This window comes from Manis javanica, chromosome 2 (assembly GCF_040802235.1).
Source record: "Manis javanica isolate MJ-LG chromosome 2, MJ_LKY, whole genome shotgun sequence".
In the NCBI taxonomy this organism is placed as follows: domain Eukaryota; kingdom Metazoa; phylum Chordata; class Mammalia; order Pholidota; family Manidae; genus Manis; species Manis javanica.
In genome coordinates, this window is record NC_133157.1 from 11,921,806 (window position 1) to 11,938,105 (window position 16,300).

The following is a 16,300-nucleotide window of genomic DNA, read 5'->3' on the forward strand; positions in this document are numbered from 1 at the left end:
CACACATAATTTATAAAGAATTTCCACAAATTAAGAAAAATGACTCTAAGAAAGTATGCACCTACCTGCAGAGATTTGTGGCAGACACATATGAATATTTTCAGCCAATTACTCTTTCCCAACTTATAAAAATTACCTCAGGAAAGATGCAGAGATTAGCAGCATTTTCAGTTGAATTTGGAGGAAATAGAGGGAGTGTGTTTCTTGGAAAGGTGGGATATGATGGAGTAAGGGTAAAAGTAGGCAGAAAGATTCAGATAGTACTCATTCCTTCAACAAGCTAATGATGTCACCGGATAGATTTAAGATGTGAGAGAAAACCTAATATTCAATTAATAGTTGCCTGTCACCCATGAAGCAGCATAAACACCAAGAACTTGTAGTCAGGAATTACAGAATCTGCCTAATTTCCCAAGATTTAGCATAAAAATCCAAATCATTGTAGCTTTGTCTTAAACATCAGCTTTCCCTAAGCCCTGTTTCATGTCTCTGTTTCTCAGACTAAGATAGAAGCATTCAACATGGAAGTCAACATAGTGTAGATGATTGCTGCTGTCTGGTCCTTGACACACCGCTGGTCAGAAGGGGGAAATAGACATAGCTAATACTTGCCTATAGTAGGGTGTCCAGGTTGAGATGGGAACCACAGGTAGAGAAGGCCTTGTACTTCCCAGCAGATGAAGGAATCTCCACAACAGTGGTAAGGATTCTCAGGTAAGAGATGGTGATACATGGAAAGGTGTTCATTGCAGCAGGTCATCCTTCTGTCTTGGTCACTGTCTCTTTGACAGCTGCAGATGAGCAGGACAACTTCAACACTGGGTTGAGATGACGGAAGTAATGTGTAATGTTGGAGGCATGGAACGTGAGTTGATTCACCAAGTGGACATGGAGGAGTGAGTGAAGAAATGGGATAAAGAAGGAAATCATCAGCAGGTGGACATAGCATTTATAGCTCATGATGGTAATGTAAGTGATTGCATACAGCCACATAGAGGTCAAGGGCCACAGCCCCCAGGAGATGACAATCTAACATTACCAAAAGATATGAAGAAATAGACTTGGGTCAGGCAGTCACTATGGTGGATGGTCTTTGCCTCTGATAAGAAGTTCATCAACATCTTTGGCATAACTGTTGTGTAGCAAATCAGTAAAGGACAGATGCTGAGAAAGAAATACACAGGGGTCTGTAGGTGACAATCTGAATAGATGGCCAGGGATAATGATCAGGTTGCCCATCAGAGTGACCACACAGATAGTTAAAAATAAGACAAAGTGGGTCTTCTAGTCCTCAGGCCTAGAGGAGAGCCTCAACAGGCTGAATTCAGAAGGTCTTGTTAGGTAGTTTCATCTCATGGTTTTGATTGAGCTTAAGGATAAATGAAATATAGACTCTTTTATCATTTGAAGCATGCATTTTCCAAGCATCTTTCAACCAACCTTATTTTTCTCCTACTGTGATACTGTAAATATTTATCTGTACTGCTGCTGTCTTCCATTAATGTGGATAATTCAGGGTTCAATGTATTTTTCCATCACCCTTTTGTTTCTGAGCTACTTAGGGTCATTGAGAAATAGAATATAGAAGGGGCAGTGATAGCAGAGAAAAAAGTAAACATAGAGGCTTCCCTTTTCTATCATCTTGAATTAGATATCATCATCTATTAGATTATCATATTATGACTTATGTTCATGGTAATTTGGCTTGGGCACAGACTGGGGCATGGAAAAAGGTTTTGTGTGTTTATTTTAATGGATATATTTGCCTGGATAATTACTTCCAGCTTTGGAATCATCTGCTTCTTGAGTTCATACGTTTCCCCCCATGACAGTTATCCTGAACTCTGCACAGTGAATTCTGTGATACATATGTCCTCCGAGCCCTAGCAACTTTTATTTGAGAAAGGAAGGAAAGACGCAGAGACATGGATTCAGTGTGACATGGATGGAACCTTTCATATTTTTGTTTTTACTTTATTTTTGATGTATTTTTTATTGAAGTATAGTTGATATACAATATTATATTCATTTCAAGTATACAACAAAGTGATTGGACATTTATCTACATTATTAAATACTCTGTATATCTTCTTTGAAAAAATGTCTATTCAGGTCCTCTGCCCATTTTTCAATTGGGCTATTGGTTCTTTTTGGTGTTTAGGTGTATGATTTCTTTATGCATTTTGGATGCTAATCCCTTCCTTATCAGATATATCATTTACAAATATATTCTCCCATGTGTAGGTTGCCTTTTTGTGTTGTTGATGATTTACTCTGTTGTACAGAACTTTTTAGTTTAGTATAGTCCCACTTGTTCATTTTTGCTTTTGTTCCCCTTGCTGGAGGGGACATGTCTAAAAAAAATTATTCACGCTTATGTTCAAGAAATTCTGGGCTATGTTTTCCTCTAAGAGTTTTATGGTTTTGAGTCTTATATTTAGGTCTCTAATCCATTTTGGGGTTACTTTTGTGTATGGTGTTAGGGAATAATCCAGTTTCATTCTCTTGCATGCTGCTATCTAGTTTCTCCAACACCATTTACTGAAGAGACTGTCATTTCCCCATTGTATATTCTTGCTTCCCCCATCAAAATCATACTTTTTCACATTTCTAACAGTGATAGTTCTGTGTGCTTTCGGTTGACGAATCAAAAAAAAAAAGCATTGGTCTTCAAACAGTGCACGGCCTTCTGATGATATTGGATGTTTTAGGCCTGTTTGTTGACTTTTGGGTTATCTGTCAGCCAGCTTCATAGTAGGTGCAAATGCATTGTCAACCTTTTAAATCCTAACTGAAAGGCTATTGGTAGCTATCTAGCTGTCAGTGGAACAAAAATGTAAATGCTCGGAAAAAACTAAGTGCTTGAGGTGAGTAGGTGGGAGAAAAATAAAAGTAACTCCATTTTTACATAAAGTGAATATACTTATGTTTTTTAATATACTGAGCTTTTCAAATTTTCTTACTGCCTACACACTGGTACTGTAACCAGTATGCTGAAGGAAAAGCACTAAAGTCAGTATACATACTGAAAAAAAAGGCTAGGAAAGCATTTTTTGGCATCAGCATGAAACTAAGTGCATGAAACACTCCCTTTGCCTTTAAGAACTCCCTGATGCAGTATTGGCAACCATAGACTTCTTACATTGGAATTTCAGAATTGGAGTCTAGTTGTACCATGATTGGAATGCAGTGCAACTGAGGACCAACTCTGCGATTTATTAGTTAAGTTTGTTTTACAGTGGTTAGCAAATGCTGTATAGTCACGTCATGCACCAGCAGGGTATAGCACTTAGAAACATTTCTTAATAAATTTTAATGCATAATTTATCACTTATTAATTATTGTATGAATGATGGAATTTTCAAAAAATGTGTCATAAATCCCTATTATGTTGCTTATAAAATGTAGCAACTCATTTTTACTTAAACCTAGTCTAAATGACTTTTCATTGATACACCTAGTTTATTAATTGAGATACCTACAATAAAATGCACAGATCTTAATGTACAACTTGAGGAATTTTGACAAGTGTATATATTCATGTCACTGTCACTGAGATCAAGATATCAGACATTCTAACTAAATTTTTCCCCTTTTGTCTATTTCACCCATCCCCCATCTCCTTCCCCGTGGCAACCATTAGTCTCTTCTCTGTGTTTATGGATCTGTTTCTGTTTTGTTTGTTCATTTGTTTTGGTTTTAGGTTCCACATACAGTATTTGTCTTAGTCTTATTTCACTTGGCTTAATATCCTCTAGGTCCATCTATGTTGCGAATGGTGAGATTTCATTCATTTTTATGACTGAGTAATACTCCATTATGTACGTATGTACCTCGTATTCCTTATCCGTTTGTCTGGTGAAGGACACTTACAATGCTTTCATATTTTGGCTATTGTAAACGATACTGCAGTGAACATAGGCGTGCATATATCTTTTTGAATTAGTGATTTTGTTTTCTTCAGGTTAAATTCCCAGAAGTGGAATTACTAGATTGTATGGTATTTTTCATTCTTTGAGAAATCTCCATACTGCTTTCCATAGTGGCTGCACCAACTTACATTCTCATCAACAATTTCGGAGAGTTCCCTTTCTCCACATCCTCTCCAATTCTTGTTCTTTCTTGTGTTCTTGATATTAGTAGCCAGTCTGACTGGTGTGAAGTATCTCATTGTGATTTTGATATGCATTTTCTTGATGATTAGCGATGTTGAGTATCTTTTCATGTCTGTTGGCCATCTATGTGCCTTCTTAGGAAAAATGTCTATTTGGGTACTGTGCACACTTTTTAATTAGATTACTTGTTATTTTTCTGGAGTTGAGTTGCACGAGTTTTTTAATACTTTTTGTTTATTAGCCCCGTATTGGATATGTAATTTGCAGATATATTCTCCCATACAGTAGGCTGCCTTTGCATTTTGTTGGTAGTTTCCTTTGCTGTGCAGAAGCTTTTTAGTTTGAAGTAGTCCCACTTGTTTATTTTTGCTTTTGGTTTCCTTGCCTGGGGAGACACATGCCCCCAAAAATTACTAATGTGAATGTTCAAGAGCTTTCTGCCTGTGTTTTCTTCTAGTTCTATAAAAGCTATGTTTTATAGCTTCAGATTTTATATTTAGGTGTCTAATCCACTTTGAGTTTAATTTTGGATGTGGTGTATGAAAAGAAGGAGCGACACACAGCAGCAGTTCACTGGAGAATTCCGCTTTATTAGAGAAAGGTGCTGGGTTATATAGGAAGGGGCATGGGGTGATTGTGGTGTTACTTCTATGGGGCTGGTGGCTATTGGCTAGGTGCTGGGATTGGGAGGGGGGAGAGAGGTGATTGGGCTTCAGGTGGTGCCAGCGGGAACCAAGGACCCAGAAGAGAAGCAGGAAGTTGGCCATCTTATGGGTGGGGGCCCTTCATTCCCCCCTTTCTTCTCTATGGGGTTGTGGATGTTTCTTTCTCTCTGCTTCCTGCTGAATGGGGGCGGAGAAGGAAGTGAGTGCTACTGGGAGGAAAGAGTTGATAGGACTCCCCACAGTAAGGATGAGTAGGTGTGGACTTCTTCAGGTTGGAAATCAATGAAGGCTCCCTGTAACCATAGGTCGAGGACTTGTTGATTCCAATGGTGCCAAGAGGATACAGGTGCCAGAAGCCAGGCGTCTGCAGCCATTGTTTCCAGGAACAGTTTCTAGTGGAGAGAGGGGTCCATCTCAGCGTGTGGTGAGGAGGTCACCTGAGGGTGAGGGATCTTCTGTGGCCAGAAGCTGATAGTTCCTGAGTAAAAGCTGGTTGAAAGTTTGATTAGAGATTTTTCTGACTTGGGATTTGATGAACTTTATTATACAGGGTAAGAAGAGACAGGCAAGAAGAATGATTATTATGGGGCCTGCAATGGGCCAGAGCCAGGTAAGGAGGGGGTTTGTTAGTATTGAAGAGAATGGGTTAGAATTGGAAGCAGAGTGGAGGCTGGAGGCAAGGTTGGTGAGTTTGGTGATGTCAGTTTCTACAATGCCGGATTCGTTGATGTAATAGCAGCACTCTTCCCAAAGGAAGATGCAGGTGTGCCCTTTTCGGCTGTAAGCAGATCTAAGGCCCGCCAGTTTTGAAGGGTAACCTTAGCTAGCGAAGTGACCTGTCTTTGGAGAGAGGCCAGGGAATTGGCAGTGGATGTCAGGGCCCCCTCCAGTTTGGTGTTGAGATCTCTAATTGCCCATAGAGAGTGACCCAAGGCTCCCCCTGAAAATCCTGCCCCAATGGTTGAGGTAGCTAGGGAAATACCAACCATAATGGGAAGGAAAGCAGCCCTTCTTGTGCACAAGGGCAAAGGAGGTTGAAGCTCAAGGAATTCTGCCATGCTGTAAAGTGTAAGCTGTGGGATTAGGGTGACGAGAATGCAGGGTGTGCTGGAGTTGGGAGGCAGTGAGTTAAAAAGACTGCCATTACACCAAAAGAAGTGTCCCGGCTGCGTAAAAGTCTTAGAGCCGGAGGGAGGGGTGTGGATAGAGAGACAGTGAAGTGCGCTGGAGGGGGGAGGGGTTGGGCCTACACAGTGGTGGATAGTGAGATTGTTTGCGTATTCTGGTTCCCATAGGGGTATGTCTGCCAGGGGGTGGAAGGGTTCTGCGTGAAAGGAGTAATTGGAAATGTTAAGGGGCACGGCGGCCAGCAGTGGGCGCTGTAGTGATGCACACAAGAAACAATTGGCGGTGTTAAGGGTGTGGTTGAGAAAGATGGTGGTGTCCTGAATGAATGAGCTGTAACCAAGAGTAGGAGGAATTGGAAGAGGGGCGGGAGTGAGAAGATGAAGAGTTTGGATAATGACTTTTTCGGAATGTTCGATATCGGATGCAACTTGAGAGATCTGGGAATGAGAGGGAACATACTCTCGAGAGATATGAAGGGTATCGTGGGGGGGTCGAGGACCCCTTGTAGTAAACTGAGGCTGTGACTCCATCGGCCCATCGAGAGTCCCAGGGATCTGGGATTGATAAGGAGAATGAGCCGTTGGGATATTTCATGAAACGATTAGAGGAGTAATACTGTGGGTACCGGGAGTTACCCATGTAGTGAATGGCGCAAGACCAGTAGGGACATCCCCCGTAGGTGTCTTGCCATCACCTGCACTAGGCTTGTCTTTGGTCATAGAGGAAGCAGAGGTAGGGAGAATAAAGGTAGCTGCTAGTGAACACTTCAGTGGAGGGAGAAAAGTGGAGGTATAAAGGCCTGGAGCAGCCTTTTAGAGGGCGGTCTAATGTGGCAATGAGGGCAGTAACTTTTGTTCGATGCTGTGTGTAAGTCTGTCTGACTTTGAACCGCCATACAAAGGAGGCTGGGGTGGCAGGGAAGACAATAGGAATGAGGAAAAGAAGCGAGAGAGCAGTAAAGAAGGAAAAAATCATGATTCGGGTATGGATGGCAAAGGGGGTGAATGGGAGATGCGGAGTTTCAAGGGATCAGAGGGATGAGGCGTGGTAGAGTAGACAGCATCTTGGGCTGTATCCGAAGGACTCTGGACTGTGACTGATGGGTCTTGGGTGTCCAGAGAAGGTGGGTCCTGGGTGTTTGGTTTCAACCTGGAGATATGAATCCAAGGGGTGACAGAGTTATCAGGCAGTAAGAGCTTGGCAGCTGAGGGGGTGCAGAGAATAACTGGGTGTGGACCTTCCCATTTTGGGGTGAGAGAGGGCCGATCCTCTGGTGGCTTATAAAACACTAGTTGGCTGGGCTGTAAGACAGGAGGATTTTGGGAGGCAGATGGATCAGGAAGGAGCCAATCCTGATATTTCCACAATTCAGTGCAGAGGAGTGAGAGTAGCGGAAGGGCCATATTGGGAGGAATTGGTCCTTTGTGGGAAGGGAGCCCCGGGGGTAGAATCAGGTGGCCGTACATGATCTCAAAGGGCGACAAGAAGGAAGGTTTCTTTGGGAGGGCTCGAATGCGGAGTAGAGCTAAGGGAAGTAAGCGAACCCAGTCAAGGCGTAGTTCTAGAGGTAGTTTGGTCAGGATGTCCTTTAGAGTCCTATTGGTTCTTTCTACTTATCCCGAAGCCTGTGGTCGATGAGGACAATGTAAATGCCAGGGGAGTGAGAGCGACTTGGAGAGGTTCTGGATAATTTGGGCAGTGAACTCAGGGCCGTTAGTCTGATTGGAGGGAAGTGGGCATCCCGAACCTAGGAAAGATCTGGGTGAGGAGGATAGAGGCAACCGTGGACGCTCATTCGTTAGTGGTGGGGAAAGCTTCGACCCATCCTGAAAATGTATCTACTAACACGAGTAGGTATCTGGTACGCCATACAGGGGGCATGTTAGTGAAGTCTATTTGCCAATCTGCAGCGGGGACATTACCCCTTGCTTGATGAGCCGGGAAGGGTCGGGCCTTGAGGGGGGTATTAGGGTTAGTGCGTTGGCAGATGGTGCACCTGCGGGTGATTTGGTTAAGTAGGGTTTTGTCTTCAGGAGAGAAAGAAAAAAAGAATTATAAAAAATTGATCAAGGATTGGGGGCTGGGATGGAACAGATCATGTAAGAAGTGGAAGAGAGACTCTTTGTCCTGGGAACAGAGGGTGTCTTGTGATAAGGCTAAAACCGCAAGGGCAGACTGATTGTTGTCTGGTGTGTCTTCTGATAGGGCAACTGACCGGGCTACTCTGTCAGCTTTGTTGTTACCTCTTGCTATGGGGGAGTCATCCTTTTGATGTGATTTGCAGTGGACTATGCCTAGTCGGTGTGGGAGTTGTGAAGCCTCTAGAAGTTTAGTAATTAAGGCTGAATTAGTGATGGAATTTCCTTTTGTGGTGAGGAGGTCTCATTATTTCTCCATACTGCCATGTGAGACAAGAGAATGTGGAATACGTATTTGGAGTCAGTGTACAGTGTGAGAGACGTGTCCTGGGCCAGAGTGCAAGCTCTGGTGGCTACAATGAGTTCGGCCTGTTGATTGGTTGTACCAAGGGGTAGGGCTCGTGCCTCGATGATGTCTTCGAGGGAGACTACTGCGTATCCTGCGTAGTGGGTGCCCTCATGTTTAAAGGAGGACCCATCAGTAAACCAGATGAGGTCAGAGTGTGAGAGGGCTCCTTCGGAGATCGTGGAGTGGTACGGAAGGAAGTTGTGAAGGGCTTCCAGGCAATCATGTGAGGGAGTATGAGGAGAGTAGGGTAGAGGAAGAAGAGTGGCCAGATTCAGGGGCTGGCAGGGGAGGAAAGAAATGTCTGGATTTTGGAGGAAAGAGGACAGTAAGGTCAGGAGTCTGGAGGGAGAGAGAGTCTGTAAACTTTTGTAGGTTAAGAGGTCTTTTAGGTGATGTGGGGACAGAATGGTAAGGGGTGCCCCGAATGTTAGTTTATGAGCTTCTTTCTGCAAGAGCTGCCCAGCGGCTAATGCCTGTAGGCAGGGGACCCATTCCCGAACTATGGGGTCCAATTGCTTGGAGAGATAAGCTACTGGGGCAAAGGATGGGCCATAATATTGGCCTAGGACTCCTAGTGCTTGACTGGACCTTTCATGGATGTATCATGAGAAGGGCTTCGACAAATCAGGAAGGTGGAGAGCTGGGGCTTCCACAAGGGCTTGATGGAACTTAATGAAGGAGTGTCGGGGTGAGGATGATAATGGTTCTTCAGGGGGGCTCTTGCTGAGGTCGTATAGGGGTCTTGCCAACAGGGAGAAGTTAGGGATCCATGCTCTAAAATACCCAGCCAGGCCTAGAAAGGAAAGGATTTCTGTTTTGGTTTTGGGAATGGGCAGGTCAGAGAGGAGTCATTTTCTGTCTAAGGTAATGGACTTTCTTTGTTGAGACAGAAGGAATCCGAGGTAAGTGACAGAAGGGGAAGAGATTTGAGCTTTGACGGGGGATACCTGGTAACCTCTGGAAGCTAGAAGGTTAAGTAGGGAGGCAGTGTCAAGTTGGGACTGCAGAGTAGAAGATCATCTACATATTGTAATAAGGTGGTCTCGGAGTGATCATGATGAAACTGTTTGAGGTCCTGAGCTAGGACCTGTCCAAAAATATGGGGACTATCTCGGAAGCCTTGCGGCAAAACTGTCCAACTGAGTTGTTCAGAATGTCTTGTGTATGGGTCCGTCCAGGTGAAGGTGAAAAAATCTTGGGAGGAGGGGTCCAGAGGGATAGAAAAAAATGTGTCCTTGAGATCTAGGACTGAGAAGTGGGATGCCAAGGCAGGGATCTGTGATAAAAGGGTGTATGGATTTGGAACTAAGGGATGGATAGGGACAACGGCCATGTTGATGAGGCGAAGGTCTTGGACAAGGCAGAAAATCCGTTGGTTTTTTTAACAGCTAATATGGGGGTATTAAACGGGGAGTGAGTGGGTCTGAGGTAATTTTTGTTTAAGAGATCTTGAATGATGGGTTGGAGGCCTATGAGGTCTGAAGTGGTTAGGGGGTATTGGGCCTGACAGATATACTGTGAGGGGTCATGTAATTTGATAGAGGCAGGAGGACATAGAGCCATGGAGGGGCTTGTAATGTCCCAAACTTTGGGATTTATAGGGTGTATGAGGGCAGAACCGGAGCTTTCATTGGGTAGAGGGGGGTTGTCGGCTATGAGGGCCATCAGAAAGGGAGTACTGGGGGCTTTGGGAGTGGATATAGTTATGGAAACATGGAGGAGAGAAAGGATGTCCCATCCTAGTAAAGCGATGGGACACTGGGGCATAACCAGGAAGGAGTGGGAGAAAGGTATGGGATTGTCTTGGATTGTGCATAAAAGTGGGGGGTTTAATGGGAAAATCTGTTTACCTCCTACCCCGACTATAGGAGTAATGGCAGGCATGGTAGGGCCCCGGTATTCTCGCAAGACTGAGAAGGTGGCTCCTGTACCTAGGAGGAAGGAGATGGGGTGACCGTCTACTGTTAAAGTAACCCTGGGCTCCTGTTTGGTGATGGAAATGGTTGGGCGAGAAGCCCCTGGGCCCCGTCAATCTTCTTCTGCCAGCCCCACTATGGCGGGCTTAGGATGGGGGTTGTTCGTCCAGCCTCCCCTTCAGGTGGTTGGGCAATCAGACCCCCAGTGGCCATTTTTGTGGCATCTGGGGCATGGGGTGGTAGGAGATCTGGGGGAGGGGCATGCCCTTGACCAATGTCCTTCTTTTCCACACTTGAAACAAGCTCCTGGGGGGGGGGGCTTGTTTGTAGAGGGGCACCCAGGTTGTGGTTTTATCAGCTGGCCCAACATTTGGAAAATGGCCTGATCAGCCTTTTGTTTACGGCATTCCCAGTTATGGAAGACTTTAAAGGCCACTGTTAGGATATCAGTCTGTGGGGTAGCGGGGCCCTGTTCTAACTTCTTGAGTTTAGCTTTAATGTCAGGGTAGCTTTGAGCTAGGAAGTATGTCATAAGGACATGTCTTCTGTCAGGCGTTTCTGGGTCTATGCTGGTATACTGTAATAGGGCTTGAGTGAGTCTGTCTAAGAACTCGGAGGGAGTTTCCTCCCTCCTTTGAATTATGTCTTAGAGCTTTTGAAAATTGACTACTTTACGAGCTGCCTTTTTCAGACCTGCTATTAAGCAGCAGGCGAAGATATCTTGAGAGTGGAGACCCACGGCGGTGTTATAATCCAAGTGTGGGTCTTGCTCGGGGACAGCGGTGGGGCCAGGGCGATAGGTGGGGTCAGTCCTGTGGGTTTCGGTAGCATGCATTTGAGCAAAGTCCCAAAATCGTCTACACTCTTCAGGGAGTAGGGCATTGGTCAGGAGCATGAAAATGTCATGATGTGTGAGGCTCTAAGACTGGAGGGTCCATTGAAACTCCCTGATGTATGTCGTGGGATCAGTGGAAAAGGAACCTAGGCATTTCTCAAGTTGGGCTAAATCTCCTGAGGAGAAAGGGACGTGAACGCGCACGATGCCTTCGGATCCTGCTACCTCCTGGAGGGGGGCAATAATTTTGGGAGGCCCTCGGGACTGAGTCTGAGGGGGACTGAAGGGTTCTGGCTCAGTCTGTGTGTGGGGAAACGGGTGATGGGAGCAAGATGCGATAATTTGGGGGGCCCTCGGGACCGAGTCTGAGGGGGCAAAGACAGAGGAGGCTCCTGGGACTTAGGGGGGATGAAAGGCCCAGGCTTAATCTGTGGTGGGGGCAAGGGGGACGAAGGCAGAGGGGTGAGGTTGGGGAGGAGCTTGTGGTGGAGGAAGGAGAGGAGGGGGAAGGGAGAGGACGGGAGGCTTCTGCGGGGGAGGAGGTGGAGGCGGCTGTGACAGCGGTGGTGGAGGAAGGGGGAGGGGCTCTTGTAGGAGAGGAGGGGGAAGGGAGAGGACGGGAGGCTTCTGCGGGGGAGGAGGTGGAGGCGGCAGGCAATGGCGGTAGATGGCGGAGTGGTTGTAGGAGTGGGAGGGGCCGAAGGGGGAAGCCTGTATGGTGGAGGCTCATTGGCTGGGTCAAAGGTAATCAACAAGGGACTGGGAGTGTGTGGAGCGGAGGGAGATGGCTTTCAGGCTAGGAGAACTTGGGGTGGGGAACAGGTGGTGCAGAGGCTGGGATTTTGAGCTAGGAGGCGAAAAGCTTCGATATAGGGAATCTCCTTCCATTTTTTCAGGCACTGGCAGTAGTTAAAAAGATTGCAAGTGATGTTAGGATCAAGAGTTCCCCCTGCCTGGGCCATTGGTTGCTATTGTCTAGGGTGTATGTCAGCCAATCTTGGGAGCAGTATTTACGGAGAAGCTTTGGTTTTATATCAGGTGTCAGGGAGAGGATAGCTAGATGCTTGAGCAGGCACTCAAGAGGTGAACTTTCAGGGAGGGATGAGGAGGCTCCCATGACTAAAGGACAGAGGAGGAGACAAACAGGGTAAGATGAAAGGAGATCCTCGGACTGGGAGCAGACCGCAAGGAGACAATGGGCGTCCCCGATGATCCTTGGTGGACTGCGGAAACTCGTATATGAGTCGGAATTTCTTAGGAAGTGTGGGTCATCACCCAGACTTCTCTAAGAAGGCAGAGTGCCGGAGTCACGAGGAACCTAGTACTAGGAATTTTCAGTGGATGGCTTCATATATACTAACTAACTAAAGGGAGCGTTCTCATCCACAAAGGAGTCACCTCATTTATGGCTGTTGGAGGAGGGGCCTGAGGGTCCACCGCAGCCATGAAGGCCTGAGGTGGGGAGACTTCCCTCCTTGTCCCCAAGCGTCAGAGCCTTGCTGGACGATCACGGTCAGTGGTGCTGCGATAGCTCGGGGAAGAGTGGCCCACCCCGGGGGAAAACTTACCCAAAGGCCAGAGAGGAGTGGTGAGTGTGATGAGCCAGTGCCGGAAAAAGAGGACGAGGGCAAGCTGCTGCTGGTGTTGGGGGGGAAGACGTGTCCCAGTTGGGGTGTCCCATCTCCTAGGTTTCAGCACCAATGAAAGGAAGGAGCGACACACAGCAGCAATTCACCGGAGAATTCTGCTTTATTAGGGAAAGGTGCTGGGTTATATAGGAAGGGGCATGGGGTGATTGTGGTGTTACTTCTATGGGGCTGGTGGCTATTGGCTAGGTGCTGGGAATGGGAGGGCGGAGAGAGGTGATTGGGCTTCAGGTGGCACCGGTGGGAACCGAGGACCCGGAAGAGAAGCAGGAAGTTCGCCATCTTATGGGTGGGGGCCCTTCAGTATAAGACAGTGGTCCGGTTTCATTCTTTTGCATGTAGCTATCCAATTTTCCCAACAACATTTACTGAAGAGACTCTTTACAGTGTGATTTTTTTTCTAAATGGATCTAACTTTGAAACAAATTCTAAAGAGGTTAACATATCTAGTGGGAAAGAAACCTGATTACTCTGCATTCTGTTAGTATATACTCTGCACTTGAAACAGTGAATGAACACATGAGTATTGCAAACTTTCTGGTTGTTGATTTAACAAATATTTATTGAACAACTGCTATGTCATCCACTGTGTTAGGTGGTAAGATTCAGTGTTGAGTAAAACCAGATACTTGACCTTCATGGAATTTATAACCTACTGGAAGGAAGACACATTAAACATAATTAGAGTAAAAGTAAAATTAAACTAAATTAAACTAAAACTAACAGTCATGATAAGTTCTAGCAGCACTCTAAGTGCTCATAGATGGAATGTTTTACGTTCTCCAGGAGGCCAGAAAATATTTCCCTGAGAAAGGGCAGTTGAGCCAACATCAGAGGGATCAGATGTTTACAAACTAACTTGGGGAGAAAGAGCATTCATACCAGAGAATATTGCAAGTGTAAAGACTTGGAGGTAGATGTGATCATGGTGAGTATGAAGGAATAAAAAAGGCCTATGTAACCATCCTGAGAGCAATTGGATACCACTGGGGAGAGTTAAGTAGAACTGTGACATCAGATCTGCATGTTAAATCATGTATTATGACTGAATTGTGGATAACTCGGGAGGGACAGTGTGAGTTGGAAATAATTTTCAACACATTCAAGAGGAAATACCAGGTAGGCAGTTGCAGTTGTATATTTAGATCTGGACTAAAAGAGAGATCTCAGATAAAGGTAGAAATTTTTTAGTCATTTTTGGTTAGGTGGCAAATTAAAACAATATATACATATACATCTTTAGGGTTCGAAAGTATATTGTGAAAAGAAGAGTTGGCCTTGAACTCATGACTGATTAGAGGTCTGTGAGTCTTCAAAAACCAAGATAGAGTGTGTAGAAAGGAAGGAGAAAAACCAGGGGAGTGATCTGTCCTGGAAGCCAAAGACAGAGTATTTCAAGGAGGAGGAGGCAGTCAGCAGTGTCAAATGCTGCTGAGATGTCAAGTAAATGAAGTCTGAAAAATTCCTGTTGAATTTTGTGATAGCTTTAAGTGGACCATTGGGAAGGGAAACTGGAATTATGTGGAATGCATGGAATAGTTTGAACTCTTTAAAAGCTTAGCTCTGAGGCAGTTGAAGAGAGAGGGTGCTCCCAGTAAACTTTGTAGTGTGGATGTTTTGTTGTGTCTTTAGTGAAAATGATCCTGGCATGATTAAAAGTCACTGGGAAACATCCATTTACAGAGATTGACTAGAGGAATGCTAGAGAAAAGGAATAATCTATAGAAAGGGGTCTAGGAAGGCAGAAAAGGATGGGCTCCCAAAACACAATTAGGAGACTAACCTGACATATGTGTAGGCGTATTTCTTATAACTTTATTAATAGAGGATAAGGAAGCAAGTAAATTTGTATTTGTGGTAATAAAAATGATGGTTCCCATCTAATATTTATTTTCTCCATGAAATTGTAAAAATAGGAAGAAGGTCAGATGTTTTAGGAAAGCACGTGAAGGTTTAAAATAGTTGTAGAGTGTATTGACCAAGAAAGTACAGTAGAGTTGCCAGGAAGTGTAGAGGCCAGCCAAGGTTAGCACGGGGGGATTTATCATAGAATCTCAAGTATTTCCTGCCTACTGGAGTGCTGTAAAAAAAGACTCAGAATGCTGCTTTCATCCAGGATTAACTATAGGGAGTTTAAGGTATTGGCAAGTGTTGATCATGTGCCCAAACTGGATAAAAGGAAAACTAAAAGGCCTAACCATTTGAGAGAAGGTGAAAGGGATCAGTGAACTGGTGGTTTCAGTGAAGTCAAGGAGTGTTGTGGTGGATGAAGTTGAATAAGCAAGCTGATGGAAGTTGTGATCTCATTGTGGAGTATTTGAATTCATGATTTTAGAAATGGAGTAGTTATTAGTGATGACAAGGGCTACAGTGTGACCATGGAATTGTGGGTGGCTGAGATGGAAAAGATTAGGTCATTAGAAAAGAGGAAATCGAGAAGTGAGGATGTAATATCAGATGGGTTATTCAAGTGGACATCTACCTAACCCAGAATGATGGCAAAACTTAGGATGGAGAGAAATTGTGAATTGGTTGCCAGTATCTTCAGTGGATAGGGGATGAATGATACTAATAGGAGATAAGAGAAGCTGTTAAGGCTAAATCCAGGAGCCTTGAAGAAACAGGATGAGGTTGATAATACTATTTTGGTGAGATGAATTTGAGGGCTCTTCAAAGCACAGAAAACACTGTGTAAATATTGCCAAGGCCCTGTCCTCTGAGAGGAGGTCAGACTATAGAAGAAGGCAGCCACATGTGCAGTTAGTGACAGTACAGTGAGATCCTGCCTTCAAAGTATAGTGGGAACCTCAAGGAAGAACAGGTTATGTTTAGCTGAAGAAATCATTGAAGGTTTCACAGGAGAGATTATATCTGAACTGAAGTTTATGAAGTTCCTCAAGTGGAGAAGGAGAAGGACATTATAGGAAGAATTATAAGATGTATGGCTCCTAACAATGACAGACAAACACAAACTCAAAATGATAGCATCCCTTCTTGTAGTAAGCACTATCATAATATGGAGTTCTTTATCATTATAATGTCGCCATCTCTTTGGCAATAGTTCTATTTTTTTGTTCTGGAGTTCAACATTGTTTTCTAATGGGATGATTGAAAGCATGTATCTGGTGTGTGTATGTCCTTGTATTTTTGGTGTTTCTTTTAAAGTTATGCTTGAAATACTATATCACCAAAAATAAGTGCAGAGGTGCTCTATAAATAAATACAGTACAATTCTTTGACATATTTGCTATTGTTGTTCCAAACGCCCCTTCAGGAAATTAAATGTCTCCCATTATGGGTGAATTTCTGTTTTAAACCACAAGGACACAAAGATGAACATGATGGTCTCAGACCTCAGGGAACTCATCGTTTATTATGATCCAGGAACAGGATGGACAGGTGATATCAATATACTGACCACAGGGAATGCTATGACCTTTTTAAAACTCACAACTTATTTCTCTTAAATCCTCAGACATGTTTTTAGAATGTTGATTTATTCCCTTGC

The 16,300-nt window shown here is 44.5% G+C and overlaps 1 pseudogene; it reads right to left on the minus strand.

Annotated features, from left to right (window-relative positions):
- Positions 1-496: 496 nt before the first annotated feature.
- LOC108384017 (olfactory receptor 1L1-like) lies at positions 497-4,171 on the minus strand (annotated as a pseudogene).
- Positions 4,172-16,300: the final 12,129 nt, after the last annotated feature.